Here is a 15,761-nt window from a genome sequence, read left to right on the forward strand (position 1 = left end):
CCATGCATCCCAAATCTCTGACAAGTTCTGGCACCATTGATAATTGTAAGCAGAGGCTTGGGAGATGAAACATTTACAAACAGGGGCCTGGAAGATGAACCAGGTTGCTTGTGTCTATTAAAGACGTGGTAGTTCTTTGTAAGTTAACTGAGTCTCTGTTTAGGTAGTAATACTTTTTTGATTGAGTTATGACTTCTCTAGTGGATGACTTTTTTTTTACCAGCTTAACAAAGCCGGTTTGCTGTTGAGGCTTGGGGAAGAACTTTTTCAAGTTTTATCATGGTAGGTAACATTGAGATATGTGCACACACAATAGTGCAGCATAAATGAGTTGTACATTTTTGATTAAAAAAAAGTAAATTTTAGGATAGAATATTTTTGGAAAAGGAGAGAACTAGAAAATAAGGGATCTCTCTCTACTAGCTACATTTTTATCTATTCTTGTCTCATCAAGGTCTAACATTTATCTGTTATACGTGTGGGGATTGCTGACTGGTTTATATTTTGCAGCCTAATATTTTAGTAAAATGTGGGTGTTTTTGTTTAAAAAGTGCATCAGGAGGCTGCCTGTCCTTCGTTTACTCTGAGGTACACTCCCTAATGGTGTTGGAGTCGTAATAGTGGATGTTACCATTTCTGTTATGACAGACACTTTCAGTTTAAGAGGGTTTTGTTTTGTAGAAGTTGAAAGCCTTATTACGTGATGTTTCTGATACTGTGCTTCATCGCTGGTGTTAATTTTACTTGCCATTTTTTATAATGCTAAAACGGAGAAAATCAAGGGAGACAACAGAAAGCAGTGGGTAATGTGGAAGTTAAAAATGTATTTGGCAGTTTCACAGGTGTGAGATGAGTGCAGAAAAAAGCCTGTTTTCTGAAAGTAATGGGCAGACATTTTTTTCTTGTAGTGTGGATGTGGGCTTGAACAGTTGTACACAGAAGTGAGGAGAATGGGGTGGGATATTGCTGATGAGCTAGGTACAGTGACAGCTACAATTCTGAATGTTTAAAATTTTCAGTAAACAAGTTTAATTACAAAAAGGGATCTTATTAACCAGATCAGAGTGCTGGAGGAAAAGGAATGTTATGAGGATGATGTAAAGGACAAGACTTGCATAAATCCCAGGTAGGAATGAGTTTATTTTAATGCCTGCTCACTGTAGCAGGCTGAAAAGCTGTGCAGAAAATTACCTTATCTTATTTGGAATTAATCAGGCCTATAATTTAGCATATAGGTGTGTTTTTCTCCTTTCCTCTCACCTTTGAAAAAAAAGTCGATGCTTGTAGAGAATCGTTTCTATGGCTCAGATTTAACTTGGTGGGAATTTATGGAGCTGAAAAAATATAATTAATGTATATCTTGGTTTGATAATATAATTCTGTATTTTGAGCATGGGAAGCTTGTACCTATTTGTGATATGTCACATATGTGAAGAATATTTGATGCGTCCATTCTGTAGATGGATATATGAATACTTTGGATGCTGTACATCCATCCCATACTCTGTCATGTATGAGGTTTAGACCTTAAATCTATGTGTGGTCTAATGTCAAAGTGATGTGATACTATAAGAAACTTCTACATTGGAAGAGTTGGCCTTGGATGCTATGATAGCTGAAGTTCTAATTTGATGGTTTGTGCTTCAAATGCATTTGTTCGCATTTATAGATATATGTATGTCTCAAAGAGTTTATAGTACTGGTATGTCCAGGAGACAGCCTTATTTAGTTAGGGGTTTAAAATCAGGAGCCTTCATTCAAGTCAGGTCTCCTTTTAGTGAAGCAGCTAATGTCATGGTTAGAAATGTAGAAATTACTAGGCAGGTAGCCCCCTCTTCATTCTGAGTGGGGATGTTTACTAAAGTGACACATCATTTATAATTTATCTCCTGTCCATGCCACTTGTCTGCCCTCAATATCCCTCACTACAGCTGTAGATGTAGTAGTAGGCTTTGTACTTTTAGAAACTCAGCCCCCCCCCTTGAAATATTATACTTTTGTGATTATCAATTGTATCTCATGTTGCTTTATACATTTTTTTTTTGCTTATTACATTTTTGATCTGTATTCTATTTGCTAATTCTTCAGTGACTTCTGTTACTTGCTGGTTTAAGATGAATGTCTTCTGGGATATTGTGCTATAATCTTAGTTGTGGTCAGTCCATTTAAAAATATCTTTGACTAGTGTGGTACAAGTGGCACCACATGCTCCAGAGACCTCAACCTCATTACCACAATCAACAAAATGTGCTGGAGGGACAGGTTCATAACCCAGAGACTGCCCATGCTATGGAATAGACTTCCCATACATGTCGAACAGAGCACCTCACTGGCCCTCTTCAAGAGAAATCTTGATGAGTGGATGGGAAATAGAAAATTCACCCCGGGGATCACTCTAGTAGTTCTACTCGACAGAGCCACTGGGAACTAAGGTCGGGTGGCATGATGCCAGGGTAATCCTATGGTCTAGGCTTGTAAAGGCTCCAGGGTCATTAGCCTAAAACACACCTATGAACCTATGATTTGAAAACAGCCCAAAGTTAATTTTTATCTGCCACTGGTAAAATGTATTTTATTTGAATGTGGGTTTCAATGCTGTTTCAATGATTGTGAGTTTCAAAGGCACAGAAGTTTTAATGCTAAGTCTATTTCCATTGTGAGACTGCATTGCTTTGTTTAGCAGATATCTATTAGTGATTGTGCTGTAAAATACAAAATAAAGCTTTCAAATGAAATCCAAATCATTGCAGAAGTAAAGCAGTATGCACATTACAGTGTTTATGGTAAATGGGGCAAAATAGCCAAGTAATGGGACATTGGAATGGCTGCAGGGGGGAGGCTCCATTCAACCATGATTTTGTGAGGGGGGAAGGACGGCAAACTCAAAGATAGCCCCAGCTGAACTATACCTCTCAACTGTCCAGATTTTTGTAGAATTAATAGATTTTTGCTTCTTATTTCTGATTTGTTCCTCATAAAATTTGTGGTTTTCTGGCAAATCATTTAGTAATGAAGTCACTAAATAATGACAGGCATTGCGTTTCAGACTTCATAACCTTCAGAAAAGTGCATGCTAAAGCAAGACCTGTTATTCTATCAACTGTCTAAGTTTATACAAGAGCATTTTTAGTACTGTTTGTATGTTCCCCAATTTATTTGGCTTTGTCCTGATTTCCTGCATTAAGAGGTTGAGAGGTACATGCAAATAAATCACTTTATACAATTAGGAATATTCAAACCTCTCAACTGTCCCCGATTTTGACTCAAAATGTTGCTCTCCCTCTAATAATCCCTCCACAAAATGGCAATTTTGGAAGAAAACATGGAGGGTTTACAATTATAAATAACTGTAATGATCAGAGTTATAGATTACTTTTATTTAAGAAATGCGTGTAGATTCTCTTAATTTGTCAGCTGCTCAAGTTAACAGTACTAATATTAAAAAAGTGTCCCTTGTTTGACAGGTCCCCAGCTGTATTGTGTGGCAATTTTATATTTTTGCATCACATTTTTGGTATGTTTTTCAAAAAATTGTGGTTTTCTGGCAAATTAGTGGCGAATCATTAAAGATTGAGGTTAGAAAATAATGACAGACATTTGAGTTTCAGATTTCATACTCTTCAGAAAATTCATACTAATGCAAGACCTACTACTATTCTATTATCTTTCTAAGTTTACAAATCACCAAACAGTGGCAATGAGCACCAGGAATCAGGATACTGTGCTGGAAACACTTGGTTTATTAAAAATAAAATAGTTAAGCGCTTTCTACAGTACTTAGTCTGTCTTCATCAGAACAACATACAATAAAATTCTTGGACTTATATATCACAAATTGTCTAAAAACCCGCCCTAAATAACAATGAATCAATTAAGTCAATTGTTTGACGATAAATGCCAGTAAACATTTTTACACATGGCATAAACTACTTCCTGCTAAGAAAACTAAAAATGTAAAAATGTATTTGTAACACATGTTGACATATATTGTACATATTTTACACAGTGTCTTTACAAAGTGTTTTTCTTGTATTCTCTATGAAATACACTATTTAAAACTAAGTATTGAATAATTTTTACAAGAAGAAAATATATGTATTTAGATATTTAAGTATTTAATAATGTAGTAAATTTGTCAAGTCTTGTATATATTGCAGATATATTTGCATTTATACAGATGTTTACATTAGTATTGTTCTGCACAAAAGGTACAGAAGACAGACTAAGTACTGTAGAAAGCGCTTAACTATTTTATTTTTAATAAACCAAGTGTTTCCAGCACAGTATCCTGATTCCTGGTGCTCATTGCCACTGTTTGGTGATTTGTAAACTTGTTGTTCGCTGGGATTTCTTCTATTTTCATCTTTCTAAGTTTATAAGAGCAATATTTAAAAAATTGTCCTTATTCTTTGGGCCTTTGTCCCACTTCTATTTATGACTTTGTCCAGATTTCTTTCTCTGAGGTTGAGAGGTATGACAAATGTGTCAGGGCCATCACTGTCAGACAGAGACATTTCAAATTGTGACATACGTGTTGCACCCCATTCCCTCATGTAGTGACTGGATGTGTCCAAGCAAGGCAAGGAGCAGTTATGCCGTGTAAGTGTGCAGAGTATTCCCCCATCCAAGGTAGACACAAGTACGACAGTGGCTTTTCATCTGTCCTTGATTTTACAAAATGTTCTGATTTTCTGTCATATTTTTATACTCTTGATTTATGCTTCTTATTATTCAGAAAATGCATGCTGTTGCAGTGCCCTGTTGCTCTGTGTTTAAGTAGCAATGCTCTAATAACCATCAGGTTCATAGGTTCATAGGCTGGTACTAGGCTATCGGCCCTAGAGCCTATACAGGCTTAGCCATAGCAATTCCCTGGCTATTTCTTCCCACACTATTTACTTCCCTGGACCCCTGTCTAGCAGGGCAACTGATGTGATTCCCAGGGTGAATTTCCTTTCTCGCATCCAATCATCAAGGTTCCTTTTGAAGAGGGCCAAAGAGGTGCTCTGCTTGACATGTATGGTCGGAGTCTGGAGAGTCTCTGAGTCAGGAACCTATCCCTCCAGCATGTTTTTTTTATTGTGATGACAACGTTTAGATCCCTGGAGCATGTGGCTCTGAGGGATTGGGATTTCTTTAAGTGGAGCATGTCCAACAGCTCAGGGTTTGACATGGCCTTGTATCTTAAGCAGAGATAGCCTCTGAGTAGATGATATGCGACAGAGTATAGCTGGAGTTTTTTAAGGCGGTCAGTGTAGGGCATCTGCTTTAGGCCTGTGATTCTTTTAGTGAGGTATTTCTGTGGCCTTTCCAGTTGTTGCAGATGTCTTGAGAGGCGCATACCAAATGGGGCGTTGTATTCTATAATGGGTCTAATGAAGGATGAGTACAGTGGGACAATGACCTCCTCTTTTCTGGATGAAATGCCCTTAGTGATGAGGTGTGCCACATAGAAGGATTTCCTGACTGTTGTGGCAATGTGGTTATCGAAGGTGAGACCACTGTCCACCTGTGTCCCTAAGTCTCTTATCACACTTTCGGTGTTTAGTGTACTGCCACTTATGTGGGTAATTCATGGGTACATGGTTTTTCCCAAAGGGGATAACTATATATTTCTTGGCATTGAGCTTGAGCCCATAGCTCTGGCACCAAGCATTTGTTTCTGTAAGGCCCTTTTGTAGAGTATTCACTTCATTTGGGGATTCAATAATGGCTCCCAGGTTCGCAGCCATCTGCGAACTTTCTTAGCCAGAGATTCTTAGTGTTGGCCTATACGTCAGAGAAGTAGATGCCAAACAAGAGTGGTCCCAGGACTGAACCCTGAGGTACTCCACTTGTCACTTGTCTGTAGCTGGATTTAGAGTCGGCTACTTTTACAGTCTGGGTTTTGTCAGTAAGCCAGTTGGCAACCTATCGAGTGATGTAGGGATTAATGCCCAGCTTAGTAAGTCTATCTATGATTCCAGAGTGGGGGATGGTGTCAAAGGCCTTGGCTAGGTCCAGATAAGCTGTGTGGACCGCCTTACCCTCGTACACGGCTCTGGAGACTGATTCGAAGAAGTCAATCAGGTTCAGGAGATGAGATCGGCCCTTCATGAACCCAAACTGGGTGAGGTCCTGTGTTTGAAGGTTGACAATGTCTTTGTTTATAAGTTCCATGATAATACATTCCATGGCCTTGCAGATCAGGCTCGTCAGACTGATTGGGTGGTAGTTCCCGGGAACCAAGGTTGATCCCCCCTTGTGGAGTGAGATGTGTAGCTGTGCGCCACTCAGTGGGCACGAAGCCTGAGGTGAGGCTATGATTAAACATGACACTTATGTGAGGTCCCAGTTCATTTTGTAGTTCATGTAGTACACAGCCCAGGATGTCATCTGGTCCAATGGATGCTGTATTCTTAGTTTGGAGAGTATGTTTTTTAACCTGTGTGGCCATTATTACCTGAATTTGGCAATCTTCTGGTATTGAGATGGGCCATTTAGGGGGTGAGAGGGTGGTAAGTTGGCACTGAATTGATCTGCCAGGATATTGGCAATATCCTTGGCATCAGTATATTTAATGCCATTCTGTTGTTGCTCAGAGCAGATCTGAGCAGTGCCATTTAGATTCTTGACATAGTTATAGAATGCCTTGTGGTTGTCTTTGGAATCTTTGGCAAAATTTTATTTTCATAACTAGCTTTGGAGGATTTTATGAGGGATCTCAGCTTCTTACTGAGGCTGGTAAGGGAGGTTTTTGCATCCTGGGGTTTTCCTCTTTTCTGCAATAGTTTCTTCCTTTTGTTGTAAAGTTTGTTTATGGTAAGTTTGTCTGAGATTGTAAGATGCAAGTAAGCTTTAATAAGCATAATGTTAAAGAATTATAAACATTGAAAACCTTTTTGTTGTTGCCATGCAGAGAATATTTACATAACTAAATAATGTATAAGCCTCAGGTATTGAAATGCATATGACAGTATTTGTAATAAAGGACAGGATTACAGTATTTTCAGAAGCTCAATACATTTGTTGGAGACTTGCAGTCATCTTTGTAAGCTTTACCCGTAAACTAAACAGAATACCAATCTATCATGTGTGGTCCATAACCTGTGCATTAATCCTTTAAGCACTTTATATTGAGCTGGTTTCTTGTTTGCTGTTCATTTTTTACTTTGATCACGTTTTAGCCATGAAACAAGTAGATAGTTGCTGTCAGGCAGCAGGTCTTTTTTGGGTAAGAAACATTTTTACATTTGGGGGTATCACACAGAGATTGCTACTTTCACCATGTTACTTGGTACTTTTATAAAGCTGAATATAAATTATAAGTAGAACTGTAGTGAAGGAGAAGTGGTTTGAGTTGAGTGCTGCTTTTTTTTGATACTTGATTTTGACTGGCATTCCAGTAATGTGTTTAACAAGTAATTTATTTTTTCATGCCTCACAACCTTTTTGTTTCCATCTAGATATTAAGTAAGCTGTCATGTTGCCAATACATTGATATATTTTTTTCTTCTACACTTCATTTTGTCTTGATTGGACTCTCATAATGACGATTTGGCACTCAGGGCAGCATATTAAAGTTCCAGTTGTTGTAGTTTTGAGCATAGCTCTGTCTCTTCCTAGTTGTCCACACCCCTTCCCATTGGCCCCACACATTCAGCTGTCTCCTGCAGCCCCCCCCCCTTTGATTTGAAGTTACCAGTGTGTCTGTCTGTGTATGTGTGTTTCTGTGTGTGTGTGTGTGTGTGTGTGTGTGTGTGTGTGTATATATATATATATATATATATATATATATATATATATATATATATATACACACACATGATTAAAAGCAAAAATGTACTGCAAAACAGCTAAAAGGTTTAACATATGATCTGTGATAATCTAACACACACTTTCAAACATTATTTCTATAAACATTAAAAAAGCTGGTAGAGTTTGCCAATGTTCAAATGTAGGTCCCTAAAGACAAGTTATGTCATTAATAGTAACAGTATTGGAATGAGAATACAGATTTATATCCAAATTAAGAAATAACAGAAATAAATGAAGGAATTAATGATTCAGCGCTAGTCTATGACCAGTATGATTTATACATGACCTCATTAGGGGGAAGATATTGCTCATAACCTATGGGAACAGAGTCTTGTTGTGAAGACGACACTGAATTCCTGAACAAGCTCAACATATATTTCAGCAGGTTTGAAGAAGGAAACAGCACAAAACCAATGAAAGCTCCAACAAGCCAGAACAAAGAAATGCCCAGCCTAAATCCAACTGATGTCCATAGAACCCTGAGAAGGATAAATCAGAGAAAAGCAGCTGGTCCTGATAACATTCTGGGAAGCATCCGAAGAAACGGTGCTGGGCAATTGACAAATGTTCTCACAGACATATTCAATATCTCATTGAAACAGGCCATTGTTCCCAGGTGCTTCAAGAATGCCACCATAGTATCTTTGTCTAAGAAGTCTTTACCAAAGGACCTCAATGACTACTGCCCTGTGGCTCTACCCTCCATAGTAATGAAGTGCCTAGAAAGGCTGGTCAAGGACCACTTAACATCCAGACTTCGGTCATCCTTGGGCCCACTCCAATTTGTGTACAAACCAAATCGATCCACATTAGATGATATTTCACTGGCACTCCATATATTGTTGGACCACCTGGAAAACGACAGCTATGTGTGCATGTTATTCATTGATTTCAGTTCGGCATTCAACACAGTCACACCTTAGCAACTGATAGAGAAGCCAACTCAGCTAGTTGTCAGCACTCCAATGTGCAGCTGGATTCTGGACTTCCTTACTGAAAGGTCACAAACAGTATGTGCAGGATAGAAACCTCAAATTGTATCACCTTGAGCACTCGTGTACTTCAGGGTTGTGTTCTGAGCCCTCTGCTAGTCACTCTGCTAACATACGACTGCACTGCCAAGTACAGCTCTAATCAGATAATCAAGTTTGTAGAGGATACCAAAGTTGTAGGTCTCATCAGCAATGAGGAGGTGACAGCCTATAGAGAGGACGTGAGACAGCTGATAACTTGGTGTGGTAACAACAATCTGGCACTCAGTGTTAATAAGACCAAGGAGTTAACCATGCATTTTAGAAGAAACCGTAAAAAACATTCCCCACTCACAATCAATGGGGACACAGTGGAGAGGGTAAAAACTACCAAGTTTCTTGGGGTGCATATCTTGAAAGTCTTGTCTTGGTCTGTGAATACAAATGCCATTGTCAAGAATGCACAACAATGCCTACAGTTTCTGCAAAGTTTGAGAAGAGCAAATCTGCCAGCCCCTGTTCCCACAACCTTCTACAGGGGCACAATTGATAGTTTGGTATGGCAACTGCTCCACCACAGACCGCAAATCCCTCCAAAGAGTAGTGAAAGCAGCAGAAAAGATTACCAGAACCACTCTACCATCTATTCAAGACTTGCACCACTCACGTTGTCTCAACACACCCAGCAAAATAGTCATGGACTGCACTCACCCTACATATGGACTGTTCCTAAACCTAACATCTGGGAGGCATTATCATAGCATACATTGCAAAATGGCCAGATTTAGCAGAAGCTTCTATCCTCTGGCCAGGCTACTGAACTCCAATAGAACTTACATCTCACTTGACATCAGGGACAGTAGGTAATATGACAACTGAGAAGCATATTTGCGTGCAATAACCTTAAAAGGTCTTACGTACACTGTGCAGTTAATCTAACAGAATATAATCTTATTTCTTTGCAATATCCACTGATGCTAAAACATCATCCTGTGCAATAAGTAACAGCTGTGAAATTGTGTGCAATAAATAGTGTTTCCTTAGACTAGTGCCAAAAGACTCCTGTGCAATAAGAAGTAGTAGAATTCCATGCAATAAATACTATGTCTCTTTAGCTTAGTAAATGTCTGTTGATATGTAAAACACTAAATATTATGTAGTAAGAATGTTTAAATGTAGTAATGTGAATTGTATATGTTAGATGTTTGCACATAGAGCTTGGAGTAATGCAATTTTGTTCAGTTGCACTTGATGTGGAGTCTGAATGACATTAAATGTTTGCTTTGATTTTGATGATTTTTGACTTTGACTTTAAGCATCTGAAAAATGTTTACCTTATTGTCATTTTAAGAGAAGTAAAACAGAAATGGAAACTAGAATGGACGAGGAACAAAGGAGATACCAAATGAAAAAGTTAAGTTGCATCACTATTTATTTTCTTATTTACATTCATTGTTCTGGACTGTGCAGCTGATATGTTCACATTTTCAGTCGCAGGGATGAAACTTTCACAAACTTAAAGATGTATAAAGTCAATAGACATCTTTGAGCCATTATGTGGCAGCATACAATTTGTGCAGTGTGAAATGAGAAAATAAATATGCATTATATAAACATAGCAAATACCAGACTGATAAAATACTGGCTATAAAGGTTATTTGAGAACACAGAGATAACATTCATGCATAGATACTTACCTTGCCAGTACCTTCCATAGAGCCACACCACCTTTCTTCAAGAGGGCCATCCCAGTAAACCCTGGATTAAATTTCAGTATACCAAGTTAGTCATCTAGTCTATGTTTAACGTCAAATAATGAGTTACACTGCTTAGCATGCAGAGAATGTTTATTTCAGATGTTTTTTTTGGGGGGTACTGGGTTATAAATCTGTCCCTCCACAATTTTTTCTTTACATGCTGGTGAAGATATAGGTCCCTGGTTCTAGCACCGATGGAGATATTGGACTTGCAGAGAAACAGGAGGTCCGGGATACCTCTCAACTGTACAGATTTTCACAGACTGTCTAGATTTTCCCTCATATTTTTGACCTGTTCCTCATCTAATTTGTGGTTTTCTGGCAAATCATTGAAGATTGAAGTCACTAAATAAGACATTTGAGTTTCAAACTTTATATCCTTCAGAAAATACATATTAATGGCAAACCTGTTATTCTACCAATTTTCTAAGTTTATAGGAGCAATATTTAAATTCTGTCCCTATTTTTGGGCCTTTGTCCCCTCATTCTTTTTGGCTTTGCCCAGATTTCTTGCACTGAGAGGTTGAGAGGTATGACTGGATCTCTAATGTACAGTAAGTGAAGCAGAGATCTCATTGAATAAAGGGATAGAGTTATCAACTTCTCTTTGTAGCGCAGGAACTTTAGGCTGTAATCTTTTTTAGTTAAGAACCTTTGGGGTCTTTCTAATTATTTGATATATTTATTTATTTATTTACAATTTGTGCAGTGTGAAATGAGAAAATAAATATGCATTATATAAACATAGCAAATACCAGACTGATAAAATACTGGCTATAAAGGTTATTTGAGAACACAGAGATAACATTCATGCATAGATACTTACCTTGCCAGTACCTTCCATAGGGCATAGGGCCACACCACCTTTCTTCAAGAGGGCCATCCCAGTAAACCCTGGATTAAATTTCAGTATACCAAGTTAGTCATCTAGTCTATGTTTAACGTCAAATAATGAGTTACACTGCTTAGCATGCAGAGAACGTTTATTTCAGATGTTTTTTGGGGGTTTACTGGGTTATAAATCTGTCCCTCCACAATTTTTCTTTACATGCTGATGAAGATTCAGGTCCCTGGTTCTAGCACCGATGGAGATATTGGACTTGCAGAGAAACAGGAGGTCCGGGATACCTCTCAACTGTACAGATTTTCACAGAATGTCTAGATTTTCCCTCATATTTTTGACCTGTTCCTCATCTAATTTGTGGTTTTCTGGCAAATCATTGAAGATTGAAGTCACTAAATAAGACATTTGAGTTTCAAACTTTATATCCTTCAGAAAATACATATTAATGACAAACCTGTTATTCTACCAATTTTCTAAGTTTATAGGAGCAATATTTAAATTCTGTCCCTATTTTTGGGCCTTTTTCCCCCCATTCTTTTTGGCTTTGTCCAAATTTCTTGCACTGAGAGGTTGAGAGGTATGACTGGATCTCTAATGTACAGTAAGTGAAGCAGAGATCTCATTGAATAAAGGGATAGAGTTACCAACTTCTCTTTGTAGCGCAGGAACTTTAGGCTGTAATCTTTTTTAGTTAAGAACCTTTGGGGTCTTTCTAATTATTTGATATATTTAGTGTGATACATTCCAAATGGGGCATTGAACTCGATAACTGGCTTGATTGATGCTGTGTATAAGGCAATGATTTCAGACCTTGATGATATTCCTTTACAATTCGTTGGGTTAAATAAAAGGATTTCCTGACATCCTTTGTCAAATGATGGTCAAAATAAAGGGAGCTATTAACCTAAGCACTTTTTTTTCATTCTGTAAAAGCATGTTGAGTAGATGGTAAGATGATGGTTAGAGCTCTCCACCAAAAGTGAGGATACTACACTTTTTTGCATTTAGTTTGAACCCATTTTAATAGACCAAGAGTATACTGGGAAGAGTTTGTTCTGGGTGGGGTGGGGGTGGGGGGTTGGGTATCATAGAATGACTAACAACAAACACAAACTTGCAGTCATCTGTAAACTTTGTTAGCCAGTCCCAACACTAAGCCCTGAGTGCCATCACTGGTCACTTTCATACTTTCTGATGAGGCATTTGCAACTCACACTGTAATGGTTCTGTCTTTCAGCAAGTCTGCCATCCATTTTACCACATATGGGTCAATTTTTAAACCATTTAGCTTTTGTATGATGTCAACATGGGCAATGGTATCAAAGGCCTTGTTCCGGTCAGGATTCATTACATGTAATGCATTGCCTCATCTACAGACTCTGTAAACCTTTTAAATAAATTTACTAGATTAAATAGACAGGATTTACCTTTCACAAAGCCAAACTGTTGGGATCAGCTCTAACAAAATGATTAATATCACAGTTTATGAGGTCAGTTATAATACAGTACATGACTTTCCAAATGAGGCTTTTATGGCCGACAGGTATGTAATTACCTGGATCAGTTGTTAAGCATAGTTGTTGAAATGTATCAGCTGAGGAAAAATATCCTAATACACAACTGTGGTTGGCCAGCTGCTGAAATAAAAACTCAGTAAACTATGTGAAAAGTTATATGATACTACAGTGATGATTATAAATATAATATATGTGCCTATATATACTGTGCAAAGATAAATATATATATAGATGTGCAAATAACTTTTCAAAGAGAGCAGCACATAAGCATGACATTTACAGCTGGCATATAATATTCAGAAGCTTACAATGGAAAACAAATAATTAGTAGCAGGTAAGGACTATAGAACAAATTTGCATCACTAAAACAAGATGCTATATGCAATTTTTAGGCTGGTGCATAGATAATAAAAGTGTCAGAAACACAGTTTTCAATAATAAATGATAATGTCCTTTGTTTCACCAGAGACAATTCCAGTGTGTCTGTCATCCTTTTAAAAAAAAAAACTATATCTTAAAGGATTTCTTTTCAGGGATGCATCTTAAAATAATAAGTTGCCTCTTCCAGAATTTACCAGCATATACTGGACAATGAGTAACCTGCATGATTAGTCCTTCTTTTTGACATTTGTGCTAAATATCCAGTAGAAGTTGTAACTTCTCTCTGTTACTCCATTTTGATATAGTCATCAAAGCAGAATGCTTGTGAGTGTACCAGAATTTATTAGTGCATGGTAAATAAATGAAGCACAGTTGTTGGGTAAACTCCCACCATTGAAAGAAAGAAAGATGAAGCATGTGATGTTATGCAGCAAATTTAGCTAGTGCAGGTAAGGCAACATGAGCTCATAGAGTAATAGAGGCTGGTTTATGGAGTAATGGAGGATGGCTTATAGAGTAATGGAGGCTGGCTTATGGAGTAATGGAGGCTGGCTTATAGAGTAATGGAGGTTGGTTTATGGAGTAATGGAGGCTGACGTATAGAGTAATGGAGGCTGGCTTATGGAGTAATGGAGGCTGGCTTATAGAGTAATGGAGGCTGGTTTATAGAATAATGGAGGCTGTAGTCTAGTTAGAAGTACAGAATATGGAAGTGAAGGATGTGCATGTTATTATCACCCAATCAAGCAACATGAAATAGAAGTGACTTAAATTGATAGATCTTACCTATATTTTCATTGGTTTTGGACACAACACCATGTATTTGCTTTTCAAACCCAATTTAAATATCAGTGATGAGACCAAGAAATTTTACTGAGGTAACTTCCTCTGCTGGTGTCTTGCTCAAAGGGGTTAAGGTAAGAGTCTTTTGATGGGATGGAAGTACCGTAATTGTACATGTATAGTGATGCTAGAATAATAATGATTATGGCTGATGAGCAAGAAATGCATAGTTTTGGCCTTAGTCATTTTAAGATGATGTCCCATTGTTAAGCCTGGAGTGCAGTTTGGCACTGAGCACAGAGATAGTATAATGTATAAGAAGAACATTAGAATCATGCGTGTACTGAGACAATTTTGCTTCTCAACAGAAATAGATAATTAGTCCAAAAAGATTGAAATAACTGTTTGGTCATGATCTAGTTGCTCCCAGATGTGCTTAATAGCATCCATTAGGTCAGTATCAGTATAACAGTGTGGCCTGAAATCATGTTTCAAATTTGTGAAAAGGTTGTATTTTCTTACATGTTGAAATAGCTGTGAATGAATGCATTCTTCTACAATTTTTGATAGGGGAGATGAGAGCTATGGGATGATAATGTATTAATGCAGGCAAAGTTCTTCCTTTATGAAATGGTCCAGCAAGTTCTTTTCTATATATGAAGACCAAGGTCCTCCTTACCAGATCTGCTAATAAGTACTGAAACTAGGTAAGCTATACAGCTTGACAAATTTTTTACGAATTTAGAATTAGATGGGCAGTTAATGATGATAGTTTTCAGACTGTGAAATAATTTATACAGTAATCCTTATGAGATTGTTTGCAGGAAAGGGCCAGGATGGTCATATTGTGATATGTAAAGGTTAGTCCATTGATTAGCCAGGTGGGTCATTTATGAAAAAATTCTCCAAACGTATTTGCAGATTCAGAAAACTTTGGTGCATCACACTAAGCAAATCTGCACAATGAGCAGCCATGTGCAGGGTGTGTATGATTCAGGAAAACCCAGCTATATGACTTGTCTAGGCCTAATGATGTGGTTAGCTGTGCCATCCACTAATGACTGTATAATGACATGCTGTGTATGATAATAAGACAAAACAAGATGGTGGAGCAATTAAGAAATGTTTAAGAGCCACACAACTGAGCTGCATCTGCTTTATATTTGAACTCATTCATTTTCCATCGTTCAGCTGGAGTACATATTGTAGTTATATTAGGGCTTGCCACAGCCATAGTAAATCTGTATCTGCAGGAGGATTTTGTTGCAGCTGCTTTGCCTGATGGTGGAAGACATCACCACTGGAGGTGCCAGGTCATCTGCTCATGCTTAATGTTTCATGCCCTCCGTGTCACTGCCATTATTGACTGGCACTGCGTTGACAGAGACACCATGCAAGAAATTGTGGAGATGTGCTGATCTCATCTACAGCCCCATGCTCTTATCTTCGTGGATACTTAGGTATGTATGGTTTTATGTATCTTAGCTACAGGGATCTTTTCAGGGGTATTTCAGGCATCCAACTTTAGAATATTCCATCAGTTTCTTGATACTATGCTTCAGTATATTGGGGAAGCACCTGTGGTTCCCATGGACCTCACAGGAGAGAGCCAACACCATATGGGAGCACTGTGATATAGCTCATTTCCATGAGGTACAGGGAGCAATAAACTGTACCCCACTGAAGTAAAGGTCCCACCTGGAGAACTAGG

Source organism: Protopterus annectens, chromosome 13.part0, assembly GCF_019279795.1.
Source record: "Protopterus annectens isolate FY-2018-M chromosome 13.part0, PAN1.0, whole genome shotgun sequence".
NCBI lineage: Eukaryota > Metazoa > Chordata > Ceratodontiformes > Protopteridae > Protopterus > Protopterus annectens.